This window comes from Meleagris gallopavo, chromosome Z (genome assembly GCF_000146605.3).
Source record: "Meleagris gallopavo isolate NT-WF06-2002-E0010 breed Aviagen turkey brand Nicholas breeding stock chromosome Z, Turkey_5.1, whole genome shotgun sequence".
NCBI classification, from domain to species: domain Eukaryota; kingdom Metazoa; phylum Chordata; class Aves; order Galliformes; family Phasianidae; genus Meleagris; species Meleagris gallopavo.
This window is the reverse complement of record NC_015041.2, coordinates 37,784,192-37,798,348: the sequence shown is the minus strand read 5'-3', so window position 1 is coordinate 37,798,348 and position 14,157 is coordinate 37,784,192. Positions and strand designations below refer to the sequence as shown.

General features: G+C 38.0%; 1 long non-coding RNA gene across 1 annotated transcript; it reads left to right on the top strand.

Annotated features, from left to right (window-relative positions):
- The first annotated feature begins 3,594 nt into the window (after nucleotides 1-3,594).
- Nucleotides 3,595-14,151, top strand: LOC104915116. The gene is made up of 5 exons (XR_004162208.1): nucleotides 3,595-3,766; nucleotides 5,341-5,460; nucleotides 6,198-6,262; nucleotides 9,988-10,152; nucleotides 13,258-14,151. It is a non-coding gene; the product is annotated as an uncharacterized LOC104915116 (long non-coding RNA).
- The last annotated feature ends 6 nt before the right edge of the window (nucleotides 14,152-14,157 follow it).

Sequence of the window (14,157 nt, the reverse complement as noted above, 5' to 3'; positions counted from 1 at the left end):
GGTGGTTGAGTCACCATCCTTGAATGTGTTTAAAAACTGTTTGGATGTCGTGCTCAGGGGCATGATTTTGTGGTGGGTTGTTGGAGCCAGGGTAGTATGATTGGATTGTGGTTGAACTTGATGATCTTGAAGGTCTTTTCCAACCAGGTGATTCTTTGATTCTATGATCTTAATAGGTCTTTTCTAACTGAGCAATTCCATGATTCTGTGAGAAGCAGCCAGCTTCTCCACAAGGATGTTGTGAGGCAATGTCAAAGACCAGGTGGACCACATTGACAGCCTTACCTTCATCCACTAAGTGGATCACATTGTCATAGAATGATATCAAGTTTGTCAAGCAGAATTTACCATTCCGTATACCCATTCAGACTGGGCCTGATCCCTGGTTGACTTTAATTGATCCATGATGACTCCTGAGATTATCTGTTCCATAACCTTCCCTGGCACCGAGGTGAGACTGATAGGAGTGTAGATACCAGGATCATCCTTCTGGCCCGTTTTGAAGATGGGTGTCACATTTGCCAGTCTCCAGTCCACTGGGACATCCCCTGTTAGCCAGGACTGTCTAAGGATGATGGAGAGTGGTTTGGCAACCGCATCTGTCAACTCCCTCAGTATCCATCTGGCCCCATGGACTTGTGATTGTCCAGCTTTCAGAGCAGGTTGAAAACTATCTCATCATGGATTATGCAGGGCCTATTCTGTTCCCTATCTACCAGCAGAAGAGGCTGTGTGCCTGGGGAACAACTGTCTTACTATTAAAGACTGAGGCAAAAAAGGCATTGAGTAGCTCAGCCTTATCCTGATCCTTTATCACCATGTTGCTCTCTGCATCCAATAAGGGTTGGAGATTCTCCCTAGCCCTCCTCTCCTCCTCTTACTATTGATGTATTTATAAAAATATTTATTGTTTTCCTTAGTGGCCAAGTCCAGTTCTAGCTGGGCTTTGGCTTTTCTAATTTTCTCCCTTCACAGCTTCACTGTGTATTTGTAATCCTCATAGGTAGCTTGCCCCCTCTTCCAAAGACCATAAACTTTCCTTTTGTTCCGGAGTTCCAGCCAAAGGTCTCTGTTCAGCCATTCAGGTTTCCTTCCCCACCAGCTCATCTTCCATGGGTTGGGGATGGTCAGCTCCTGCACCTTTAAAATAACTTCCTTAAAGTATTCCCAGCCTTCCTGGGCCCCCATGCCTCCCAAGGGACTCTCTCAACCATGGTTGAGAAAGTCCAAGACTAAAGCCTGCCCTCCAGAAGTTGGTGGGAGTTCGGCTGACTCTCCTCCATGGTTCAACAATGATCAAAAAATCTATCATTTTGTGATCACTTTGCTCCAGATGGCCTCCAACCTTTACATCCCCCACAGGACCCTCTCTGTTAATAAACAGCAGGTCCAGGATTTTCCTTTCCCTTGTTGGCTTCTTCACTGGCTGTGTCAGGAAGTTATCTCCCACGCACTCTAGGAACCTGGGTCTCTTCCCTTTCTGTTGTATTATAATTCCAGCAGATGTCTGGGAAGTTCAAGAACCCCACGAGAACAGGTGGTAGAGACCTTGAGACCTTACCCAACTGCAGTATCTTAACTACCTCTTCATCTTGGTTCGATGGCATTAGCAGACTCCCACAATAATGTCATTCACTTTTATTCTGACCCATAAGCTCTCAAGCCTGTCATCACCATCATTAATTTCCATACATTCGCATTCTTTCTTAACATAGAGGGCCACACCACCATCTTTCCTGACTTGTCTATCTCTTTTGAAAAGTTGATAGCCATCCATCACAGTGCTCAGCTGTGTGAGTCATCCCACCATGTTTCCGTGATGGCAATTATATCGTAGCTTTCTGAGCACACAGTGGCCTCCACCTCCTCCTGTTTGTTATCCATGCTGCGTGCATTAGTGTAAATGCACCTGAGCTAGGCCACCTTTTGAGTGAGAGAAATCCTAATACCCTCTTGACCGTACTCAGGTGTTTCCATAATCTTCCTACAAAAAGGTAGGCCTCCTCCTCTTTCACCAAGACACAAGACTGTGGGATCTTACTAGCACGTCCCCCTCCCACAAGTATTGGCACGTTACATATAGGCTTCCTTCTAGTGGCCCCAGTTTCATGCCCATCCCCACCCCTCATTGATTGAGTTTAAAGCTCAATCAATGAACCTTTCTAATTCCCATTGTAAAACCCATTTCCACCAGGGATGGTCTTTCCAGTTCCCATTGTAAAACCCTTTTCCGCTGATGGGATAAGCTATTTCTATTGAATGCCAGCAGGCCTGGTTTCATGTAAATTGAGCTGAGATCCAAAAACCCAAACCCCTGCTGGGCACACCGGGCTCAGTCAAGTATTAATCTGTTGGCCCATCATATTCAGTGTCTCCCCATTCCTATAACTGGAGGGATAGAGAACACAACTCATGCTCCCAAACCCTTGACCAGTCTCCCCAAGGCTCTGAAATCCTTCTTCATAGTCCCTAGGGAAATTCTTCCTATTTCATCACTGCCTACCTGAAACAGCAATAGGGAATAATAATCTGAGGATCGCACTAGGGAAGGAAATTTCTTCCTTTCCTCCTTTAACCTGGGCTCCCAGGAGGCAGCAGACCTCCCTGTGTAGTGGAATAGTCACAGAACTTTAATCCATGGCTGTGGGGATGTATGTATTCACTTGCAAGTAGTACTAAGATAATTTCCTCTTTTTGTGTCCTACTGAATCAATGATGAGAGAAATCAAGTTAGAACAGAAAAAAATAATTTCTGATATCACAAGTATGCCTGACTGCTGATAATTTTCCAGAATTTTGACACCTTGTTAATGAAACAATTTGGCCACAGATTCATCTATTTTTCTGCCTTTTGTAATATAGTATTAGTGACTTAGAGAAGTGAGTATGAATTGATTCACTGCCAGAAATAATGCACAATTGTGTAAATCTCAAATTGTATTCTTTGTTGAATTAGATTAGAATCTATGACTGTGACCATGAGCATAAGGCTGCATTTAATATTGACACACCCCATCATATTCTTCAATACCTTCTGCTGGGTTTCAAATTGTTCCTTAAAGCTGATTAGTCTTAAATCATTGATCTCTGATGTCAGGATTCCACGCAGTAGCTATTACATAGTTACATTTGTTAGTTTCACAATGCTTTGTATAGGCTTTGTAATACAATAATGGAACCTATTATGACTTCTCAATATTTCCAGCATTCTATAAGAACCTTTTTGGCAAAATCCTCCAAAATGTTCTAGATTTCTCCATAGTATTTTCTTAAAGAGTTTATTTTGGTAGTGAAAGGAGAAGCTTGCGTGTAAGAAACAACTCAGTCTCTCAGCTGTCTGGTTCTAAGCCCATTCTGAAGTGTGGTGTGAAATAACTAATGATACTTTCTTTTAGGTCTAGAATCACTGGAATTTAGACACTTCTCTGTGAACTTTAAGGCTTGAGATAAGGACAACAAGTATAATTGCCTTTTAGTTTAGGTACAATCTAGATTTCTGGCTGATATCAATATATGTATAAATGTATATGAATGTATATAAGAAGAGATGCACAAGCAATTGCTCATCACCTTCTTACCAGTGCCCAGCTAGTCCCCAAGCAGTGGAAGCAGTGAACTCCCACTTCCTTCGAAATTCCTTCCTCTTGATGCCAAGTGGATCCCTTTGGCCAGTTTGAGTCAACTGTCCTAATTCTGTTCTCTCCCAGCTCCTTGGGCTCTTCACTGTGAATGGCCTTGCTCTGTGTAACACTGTTTAGCAGCACCTGTAAGTATCAGTGTACTATCAATATTGTTTTATCCTAGAACCAAAACATAACATCATACCAGATGCTCTGAAGGAAACAGTCCCATCCCTGCTGAAATTAAGACATCTTTTGCACCAAAGAAAGCATTTAGACCCAAATGCATAAAGATAAATGCTTTATTGTTTCCAGATTTGTTATTTTAGTTGCATTTAAGTATCTCTTTGGCTTTGCACTCATGATACAGCCTTCAAAATGAAGTATCTAAGACATAGAGTTGAATTTTTAATGTTTTTCACCTTTTAGTACCTAAGTCTCTTTTACATGTCAAATACCTCTTTTCATATTGACTACAGCATCTCTTTGCCCCTGTTTCCTTTGCATCCATCCTTCTGACTACTCGGAGGTTTGATATATTAAAAAAAATCTACAAAATCCCATCAGGGATGTAGTGATGTGCACGGAAAAGGAGGATGTGTGGAGAACAAACTAAAGGCATACAAAACAAACAAGCAACAAGCAAGGAATACTGCTTTGTAGGACCTACTTGACTGAACACTTGATAGTGTTCTGAAAACAAAGTCTAACTTGGATAATAGTTACAATGGAATATAATATAATTTGTGGTTCCATATTAATAATCAAGACATGTTTGGAGGTTGTGCGACTTAATAGATTTTAGAATTTTTAATCATATTTAGAAATATGTACTTTTTGAAAATCCCCATTTAAATGTTTTTCGTTAAGAATGCAGAAATTATTTCTGAGGTACTTCTGAAACTATGATTTTACAGCCCTTTCTGACTTCTTTAATTTCAGAAAAGTCACTAGGTGGCGGTAGAACTACAATTTCTCCTAGCTCAGACTGTTCAGGAAAAAACATTAACACTGAAAGACAATATTTAGACATTTAACATAAGTCTGTAAGGTTCTAAAACAATCCTATATGAAAGTACAATAAATAATATGTCCAAGTGCTTGTTGTTTCTTTTGATGGTGATTTTTTCTTGTATCTCTGGTGTGCTTTTGCTGATTGTATCTTCTCTCATGTTAATATATCATGCATGGAATACAACTTATTCTAATTCCTTCTATTGAAACAAAAATATTGCCCACTTGCTACTACTGCCAGGCTGAGACAGAAACCCAGACAGGAGAAGCACAACTTTCCTAGGCTGATGTGCGCACCCACACAGAGCTCCAAAGGAGCAACAGAGCAGCCGAGACATTTGTTTGAGGGAAGCTCCAGAATCTGGAAGGCTTCACTAGAGCCTGAGAGCAGATGGGAGTGTAATGGGTGTAAATGTGCCCAACTCAACAAACTTTTCAAGCAAGTGGTCGTGCTAAGAGAGGAATCGCCAGTCATAACAAAGGGAATCTGAGAGAGAGCTTGATACATAGTATTGTGCAGTTATGTGGACACACTGGATGTCCTAAGTCCCTGCAAGAGAAAGAAAATAAGGTAGCTTGAGCCCAACTGAAGTGCCACTGCACCAGTGCATGCACCATGGAAAACAGGCTGGAGTTGTAAACCACTGTGCAATTGGAAAGCTGTTCTAATACTTCTTTGCATTGTCCTTCTGTTCCTTTCCTCCAGAGCTTACTGTGCCATCTCCTTTCTTCTTCTAAATGGGAAAGAAACGAGGCTGAAACCGGTACATTCATATCAGCTCTTGGCTACACATCAGCAGATTATTATTGTCACTTGGTTGAAAATGTAAGTGTTTTGTGCAACTGAGATTTTGTTATTAATAGCACCAGTTCATAAGCACATACATGGAGTTGTCAATGTTACAAGGAGCATGAACTGAACTTTGCTTATCTTTCTTACTTCAGTTACGTTTACAGCCTTCTAAGGGAGAAAATAAAGTAAATGAAATGAATCTCTGGACAGAATAATTTTTTTTTTAATTAGATTATAGAAGTAAAGTTGAGTAGAGGTTGATAAAACATTTTGTTTATGTTGTGTTATGGCCAAAATGTCTGTCCTATCATTCATTTTATTCCCTCTGAAGTTTAAATTATATATATATTGTGTGTTAGAACATAAATTTTGAACGTTTTCTTTGACTGCATGCATTGCATTCAAAATAGTAGCCTTGAATCTTAAGAAAAGTGTCTTTTATGTTTGATATATTAAAAAACCGAGAATAGTATCTGATAATAATCTGATAGAACATCTAAAAATTACTGGCTTTCCAAAAGTTTTGCCTCAGCTCTTAGCAGAGCTAAAATAGTTTGCTAGTTTGTAAATGTGGAAGGTATAGAATGTGTTCAGAAATGTTTTGAATGGTTTATTCAGTGATTTGGACAGTTTTAATTTGGGCTCGATAACTTAAAAAAATATGAATGAGTCAAAATGGAAAGTTACTTACTTCCACAGAGTATCAGTGATACAGACAATCATGCAACTAATGTCTGCTTATCTGGAATGTGTTCTTTTTTTGTTAACAGATTGTCTCCTCATTAGTAACAGAACTCAGAGGAAATCAATTTAGTGAACTTAACATTCAGGGGAGGTAAGTGTTATCCAAGTATCATTTTGATATGTTTTAATTTCAATCACTTGTTCAACGAAGGCCTTTTTGGAGTCTTAAGCATGCAAGCATTTAGGCATCAGCTTGAAAACTTTAGTTACTCATGTAGATAGTTTCAGGTGTGAAGAAGCTTGTTAAATTATGCTTCACGTAAGAATTTAAACTTAACTGATAATCATCATGTTTACTGCTTAACTTCTTATAGCCAAACTTGCAGTTACTGTAAGAGCAAAAAAAAAAGTGTCAAAGGATTTTTTTTGCCTTTGTGTGTAATAGTTTCATATGGCAGAATAGTATTGCATTTGCTTTTAATGAGAAAATGTGTCCATGCTCATGTTAGCTCCCACATTTTCCTTCTATTATTAGATCTGTTGTCTGGTATCAAATAGTACTGTGGCACTACAGTATGTTACACAAGCAGATGTTTTAAATGAACCGAAGCACTTAGTGTCTCCACCCTTTAACTGCTTCCTTAACCCTCCTTTTTAAGGAAGAAAGGAAAAGTGGGTGGGAAGGAAGCTGTGATAAGCTCTGGCCAGATCTCCGATCCTGATTATCAGGCAGCGGTAACAATTGTCTTGCTACATTGTATATTATGTTTCTACACGTCTAGGTGTAGTCAATGAGAAAAATCACTTTCTTCATACACACTATTTAGATAGAATAGGTCAAGCCAAAATCTCTGGAAGGGAATTTACCTACTATTATTTTGGACATAACTGTTTCTCTCCACTGGCTTTGAAATGCAGATCATAATCTTTCATAAATTCTTCAAACATTATTATTCTACATTGGTAGGTCTATCTTTCCGAGTACATGTAAATTCTGTGTATTCCGACTGAAAAAAAAAGAAAAAAGGAAATGTATGGCCTTGCTGTGTATACTCGCTTCAGACTCAAATCTGCTGACGCTGATGAAATGAGTTTTATTACCACATGTCTAATATCACATAGGCTGTAAAGTTATAGGAAAGAGGAAGATGTTTCAAAGATCTTCATTGTGTCATAGCTTCTATTTTTCTTGTTTGGCTATTTTGCACACTTACCTGGATGTTTTTGTAAAAAAGAATAAGTGACCTGAATTTAGTTATTTCTAATTTGTACTACAGTCACATAGGCTGATTAGTTTTGTTCAGTATTGACAAACACCCATGTTGCAGACTAAGCTGCAAAACTAATGAGGCTGTTGGAATATCTGATTTGTACCAGGAAAAAAACTTTGTACTTTAGATTTGGATATGATACGTCTGTTTATTCATTTTGCAGAGACAAATGTAATTGTAGTTGGAGGTGTATATACTTTCATTTCTCTGCTTAGTGATTCTTAGCAACATGGACAATATCTGTGGAAACTTTCTTGCCTTGATTTTCACCTGTAAATGCTCTAGTCAAACCATCCAGTCATAGAAGGCAAAGGCAGGGGCAGGGAAAATTAAGAACTACTCAATACGGAAGATTGAGTTGGACACCACCAAGATGTGAAGGTGCACAGGTCGGTGGGACACAATGAGATATATATGCAGGTCCTGAGGGAACTCACAGATCAAGTTGCTAAGCCGCTATCCTTCATATTTGAGAAGTTGTGGCAGTTCAGTGATGGGAAACTTGAACTCTGTTTCTATAAAGTGAAAAAGGAAGACCCAGGCAACTGCAAGCTAGGCACTCTCCCCTCTGTGCCTGGCAAGATCAAGGAGCATATTCTCCTGGAAACTATACAAAGGCTCATGGAAAGCAAAGAGGTGATTGGTGACAACCACCATGGCTTCACTAGGGGAAAACTGTGTCTGACAAGTTTTGTGGCCTTCTACAGTGGGTTTACAGCATTGGTGTTTAAGGAAGGAGTAACTGATGCCATCTACCCAGACTTGGGCAAAGCATTTGACATTGGCTCTAAGTTTGAGAGACACGGATTTAGTGGATGGAACAACTCAGTGTATAAGAAGTTGGCTAGAAGGCTGTACCCAAAGTACTGAAGTCAATGGATCCATGTCCAAATGGAGACCAGTTATCATTGGTATTCCTCAAGTGTAAGTAGTAGGCAATGTGTACTTGTTGCCCAGAAAGTCAACTGTGCCGTAGGTTGCATCAAAAGAAGTGTGACTAACAGTCTGAGGGAAATTTTTGTCTTTTCTATTCTTGTCAGGCCCCACCTGGAGTAATGAATTCAGCTATAGGACCCCACAGCTATAGGACCCCCTCAGCGTAAGTGGACCTGTTGGAGGCAGTCCTGAAAAGATCCACAAAGATGATCAGAGGGCTGAACCACCTCTGCTAGTAAGACAGTTTGAGAGAATTGGCTTTGTTCAGCTTGGAGAAAGCTCTGAGGAGACTTCATGGTGGCATTCCTGTACCTAAAAAGGACCTATAAGAAAGCTGGAGAAGAACTCTTACAGGAAATGTATTGAAAGAACTAAGAACAATGGCTCTAAGCTAAATGACTTCAGATTTAGACTAGACATTAGGAAGAAACTCTTTGTTCAAGATGGCGAGGCTGCCCAGTGAGACTGTGGATTCCCCACTTGTGGAATTGTTGCCCAAAGGAATGGGATCTTGTGAGGTGTCCCTGCCCATTGCAGCAGAGGTGGAACTAGATGATCTTTAAGGTCCTTTCCAACGTAAATCTATTTTGTGAAATTCATTGCACAAAGTGGACTGCATTGCACAATATTCTCCAATAACACATCTATTTTGAAGCTTTTGCAGAGAAGAAAAAAACATATTTGCAAGGTTTTCTTCCAGAATTAAAAGTAAGAGTAAAGTAAGCAGCTATTTTGCTAATCCTGAATAGGGGAGTTAGAAACAGAATTTTGTAAAGAGGACTGATGTATAAAGTGCCCACTGTATGTGAACTTTACATATGTAGCTTGGAAAATACTGCTGCAGAATAAATATCAGTGCAGTAATTATCGTTCTACAGAATCACTTTTCATAGCAAAACATTGCCTGAAAGTATTTCAGTATGAATAATCTTCAGCAAATTTTTTTTATTAGGTACTTAAGAAAAAAGTGAGCCTTTGAAAACATGTCATCTTTAATTTCTCTCACTGTGAATATCACTATGATTATCTACAAATTGTAGCATTTGTGTCACAATTAGCTTCTATTGTTCATAAATGACATTTTAGGCTTGTGGTGAGTTGTATCGCTATCTTTTACTATTTACAAGCATGTGATTTTAGCAGATCATGTGAATGGTTCATATATAAAGATTGATAGTCCTTACTTCCTTCAAGTATACATTTGTAAGACAAATAGTTTTTCTTGAATACTTAAAGACAGCATGATTTGTAGTATTTGGTTTATAGTTGTACATTAAGAGAAGAGAGGTCAAGAAAGCAACAGGAGGTGTTAAAAGCAGCAAGGCTGTTTCTTCCTAGAATCTAGCAAACTTAGGCAGGAGCTGTGAAACTGTAGTCTTCTTTACCTCTGCTTTGCTGCTTCCTGGAAGGGACAAAGAATTCTACGCTAGGAAGTATATTTGCTACTAAACAAATATAACTGTCTGCACTTCAGAATTGGACTAATGTTCTTCACGTGGTATGCCTTGACCACTAAAATATCAAAATTCTATGAGACTTCTAGACAATATATCATGATAAGTCAACAGTATACATCTCTTGTATTTAATATTCTGCAATTAATTTAATCTTCCTTTACCTCATGGATATAGAAATTCTAAAATGGGAACTGTTTTTATTTTTCCCTCAGAATTTCAGTCAGTCGTGTGAATGCTGTGTCCCTTTTCTGTCTCCCACTTATTACTTTGCCTGATTTAACTCCATTGTTGGAAACTCTTCTTGTTTACCATGGGGGAGCATCAAAAGAAATTCTCAGCTCAGAGTTCTTGGAGGCTGTGAATGATGCCTTTTTAAAGTGAGTAGTACGGTCCTATTTTTTCTGCTTTTTCTTATAAAGATTATTTATTCAATTAAATGGCTTTTCTTTGGATTTGAATGCTGAATGCACTATACATCTCCTGTATAAAAAAAAATAATCATAGAACAAAAAACAACCCTCCTTTGTATTCCAATGGCAGAGCTCAGGTAGTTAGCCAAAGTGGAATTTTAAATTGCTGGTGTACAAACTGTGGCATAACAGCTTTAAATATCAACTGAAACGTTGTCACATCATTTCTCTAAAATTGAGGGTAAATTAAATTTTAGGATTTTAGTAAGCTGGTGAAAGGTACTATCAATTTCCATAGAAACATTATTTATCCTTAATGTAAATGTATCCACATTCCTAACCTGACATTTTGAGAGCCACGTTTAACTTTATTCTATTCATAAGATAGAGCCTTGTTTGAGTGGTTGAGTGTTTATGAAGATTTTCAATTTTGCTGATTTTCAGCAGATTCTTTTTAATGAGACTTATGAATGCAGTTTTAAAATATAGCTTTGCTTGTTTTGCTATTGGTGATCAGCTAATGTATAAGTCATCTGAGTGAAGGTGAACATCAGAAAAATTGCCTATGCAATGAAAGGAAAGATGATTTATTCAATTTGTAGCTGAGAAGAGTGGTTTTGAGTTTTATTTTGAGACAGAGTTATTGTGTACCTGTGTCATGTTTGGTCAGCTAGGAAATTCCTCTAAATCCCTACAAATGACACTCTGTCCTTGAGTTAGATGTTCCTGGCATCTTCTGTTTGAATGGAAGTCGTGAGAAATAACTTTCTGAAGCTACCGGATGTTACAACACATTTGCTAAATCACATAGAATGTAGGTGCAAGAGTATCAAACTTGTGCAGTGCTCATTATTATAGGACTGACATTATTTTTTGAGAACTTGACAGTCTTTGTATGGGACAAATGAAAGATTTCTTAGTGCTAGGAAAATACAACACAAAGCTTTAAAAACAAAAAACACACAAAAATTGCAAAAGAGCTCTTATGAAGTTGCAATTATGTCTTACAGATTTTTTTTTGGTAATAGAAAGGATCTTTTGTGAACACTTTACTTCAATTATACATGCACATTTCTTTCAAGTCAAAGTTTTAATTGCTTCCTCTGTATTCAACATTATTTTTGAGATGCTCCAATAAAGATTATTGTATATATTGTTACTCCCCAAGGGTTCCAGCAAACATAAATAGTTAGTGGAAAAAGGACATTTACTGCTTTGTGCAAATGTTCCTGGCAGCCAAGGAAAACAAGTGGAAAACAAATGTGAAGATCTGTAATGAAAGATGGGTCCCTAAAAGAGTGATCTACCTTTCACTTACCCATTCCATATCTACAGTGTGTTCCAAAAACAGTTATACAGACAGGCACACTGGTTCACCATGGTAGCCTCTACTGATGACAGTGAGGTAATAGGCAGTCAGTCATGATATACTTTTGCTACTTCATAATGTGAGTATGAATCCTTTAGCTTGTTAGAAAAGGCTTTCATGATTAAAATAAACATTGCTTAACCTTTGAGCTCCTTGTTTATCATAGTGAGCAAAAACAATTCATATAGCTCTTGACAGAATGCTTCTTACAGTGCCCCTCACAAAAGTTTCTGGTTTCCTTGATAGGAGATGTAGGCTCACTACTCACTTCTGTAGTATACTCTTGACCTACTCTGAAATTCATGTGATCTTAATTCATCGTAAGATGAATGTTCTTTTTGTTTTTTTTTTTATTTTCTTTTTCCCCCCACTTAAATTATGTGTTTCTTAACTCTGTCATTGTGTTCTGGACAGAATTTTATTTCTGAGCACTGGTGAAGCCTTCTTCAAGAAATAGGTTCACTGGATGCTAGGGAGAAAATTATAACTCGTTCTCCACAGAAATTAGCATTGTTCTACTGGGACTGTTTGCATGTTCTGTCATTCCTCCCCTATGAAGAAAGACTGGAAGACCTGGGTCTGTTCAGCCTGGAGAAGAAAAGTCTGAGGGGTGGTCTTATCAATGTTTATAAATATCTAAAGTATGAAAGTCAAATGGATGGGGCCAGGCTCTTTTCGAGGGTGTACAGCAACAGGACAAGTGACAGTGGGCAACAACTGGAACACAGAAAGTTCTACACAGACATGAGGAAAAACTTCTTTACTGTGAGGATCAGAGAGCACTGGAACAGGCTTCCCAAAGAATCTGTGGTGTCTTCTCCTGTGGAAATATTCAAGACCTGCCTCGAGGCTTTCATGCTCAATCTAGTTGTAGGGAGCCTGTTTTAGCAGAGAGTTTAATTTCTATTATAATGACTACAGTTTGCTCCCTGTATCGTTTTTAAATCTTGGAGTTGGTACACCACTATTACCTTAGATTTCTTTTCTTGATGTTGTATTTATAATATTCACAATGCCACCACAAAAACAATGAATTATGATAAAATTAAAAATGTCTTCTCATTTTTTAATTTATTCTGATCTACCTGTTCTTTAATAGTGATACTTAAATTATTAATCATACATTATCTTGAAACAGAACAGTGCTTAAAATTTTTCAAATCCCAAGTATTTTTATATATTTCTTACTATCTACAAAATATAGTTTAAATAAGCTATTAGATAGTTTTGAGTGAAAAAGGATAGCTTTTCAGTGGAAGTTAGAATTCTACTGGCTGGTGAAATTGCCTAGGCCCTTCCTGCTGACCTGCCAGCTGCTGATGCTCTCTGAGCAGACAGGTCTGTGGGAAGCAGTCTGGGTGTGTAAGAAAGTGGGCATGGAGTAGAACCTTCTCTGGAGCATAAGAGAATTACAGCCTCAAACCCTTTGCTTCCATTTGTTGGGATCTCCCATAATCGAATTCATCATTTTTAAAGATGTGTAGAGAGGTTTAATTTTTAGGTGATGGTGATTCCATGTTATTTTTTGTCTTTGTTATTTTATATCAAACAGAGTACTGTAGACAAGATTTTCTCTTTTACTGCAAGCTGATCTTCTTTTTCCCAGGTGTGCTTAAAAGAAAGAAAGGAAAAAATAAAATGAATATTTTTGTGTGTCTTCCATTTCCTCATGGTGAAAACAATTATTTTTCTCTCTAAACCAGGAAGAAGATCTCCCTTTCCGAATCAGCTATCTTCAGCCTCTGGCATCGTCACTTACCAAGCCTTGAAAGTGCCACACTAAGTCTTTTAGATCAGCTGATATCCCTTCAGATAAATTCTTTGGAAAAAGTGGCTTGTGTCATAAAAGATTCACTTCTGGTATGTACAACACCATAGTACATTTGATACTGCTCTTTCAGACTTAGTAAATGGCTGTTTTTTAAATATGTCAGCATCTTCGAGAGAAGTGGTCTGTGACGTGGCGTAAAGCTTCCTTTATCTGGCAATAACTGCATTACTAGAAGCAAATTTTGATTCTTGTGCGTTTCAGTAAATTTCTGGTTTTTGCAGCAAACTAACTGAGAACAAAAAAGAACTTCATCCAGTGATGAAAATCATATAGAGAAACTGAAAATCCGGTTGATGTCAGTACTGAGTACCTGTCTGTATTTAAAAATTACAGACTTTTTCCAGGGAGGATTTTTACTTCAATCTCTGTGCCCTTGGGAGTATAACAGTTTAAGCAATTAAGTTGACTGTAGATTACTTCTTTTTGGGCTGCTTGCTTATTTACTTAGTTTTGTTTGCAGATCTGAACAAAGCTCTTAATATAGAACATTTTCTAAACTGTAATTAGAGCTAGTTAGTTTGTTTTAAAATACCATGTTACTCAGTTCACCAAAAATCTAATTTCTTATTGGAAAACATAATGACACAGTACCTCTTCCAAAATAATGAGCCTGGCCTGAGTAGCGCTTCATGTGTTGTCTGAGGTTCTAGGTGTCCCAGAATACAACTCTTATATGCAAGGCCTGTGTGTTGTTTCTGTATTAAATACACTGCGAGTTGAATACAATGCATGATACCACAGATGGTGGAGAAAAAATAATCTGCGTTAAAAT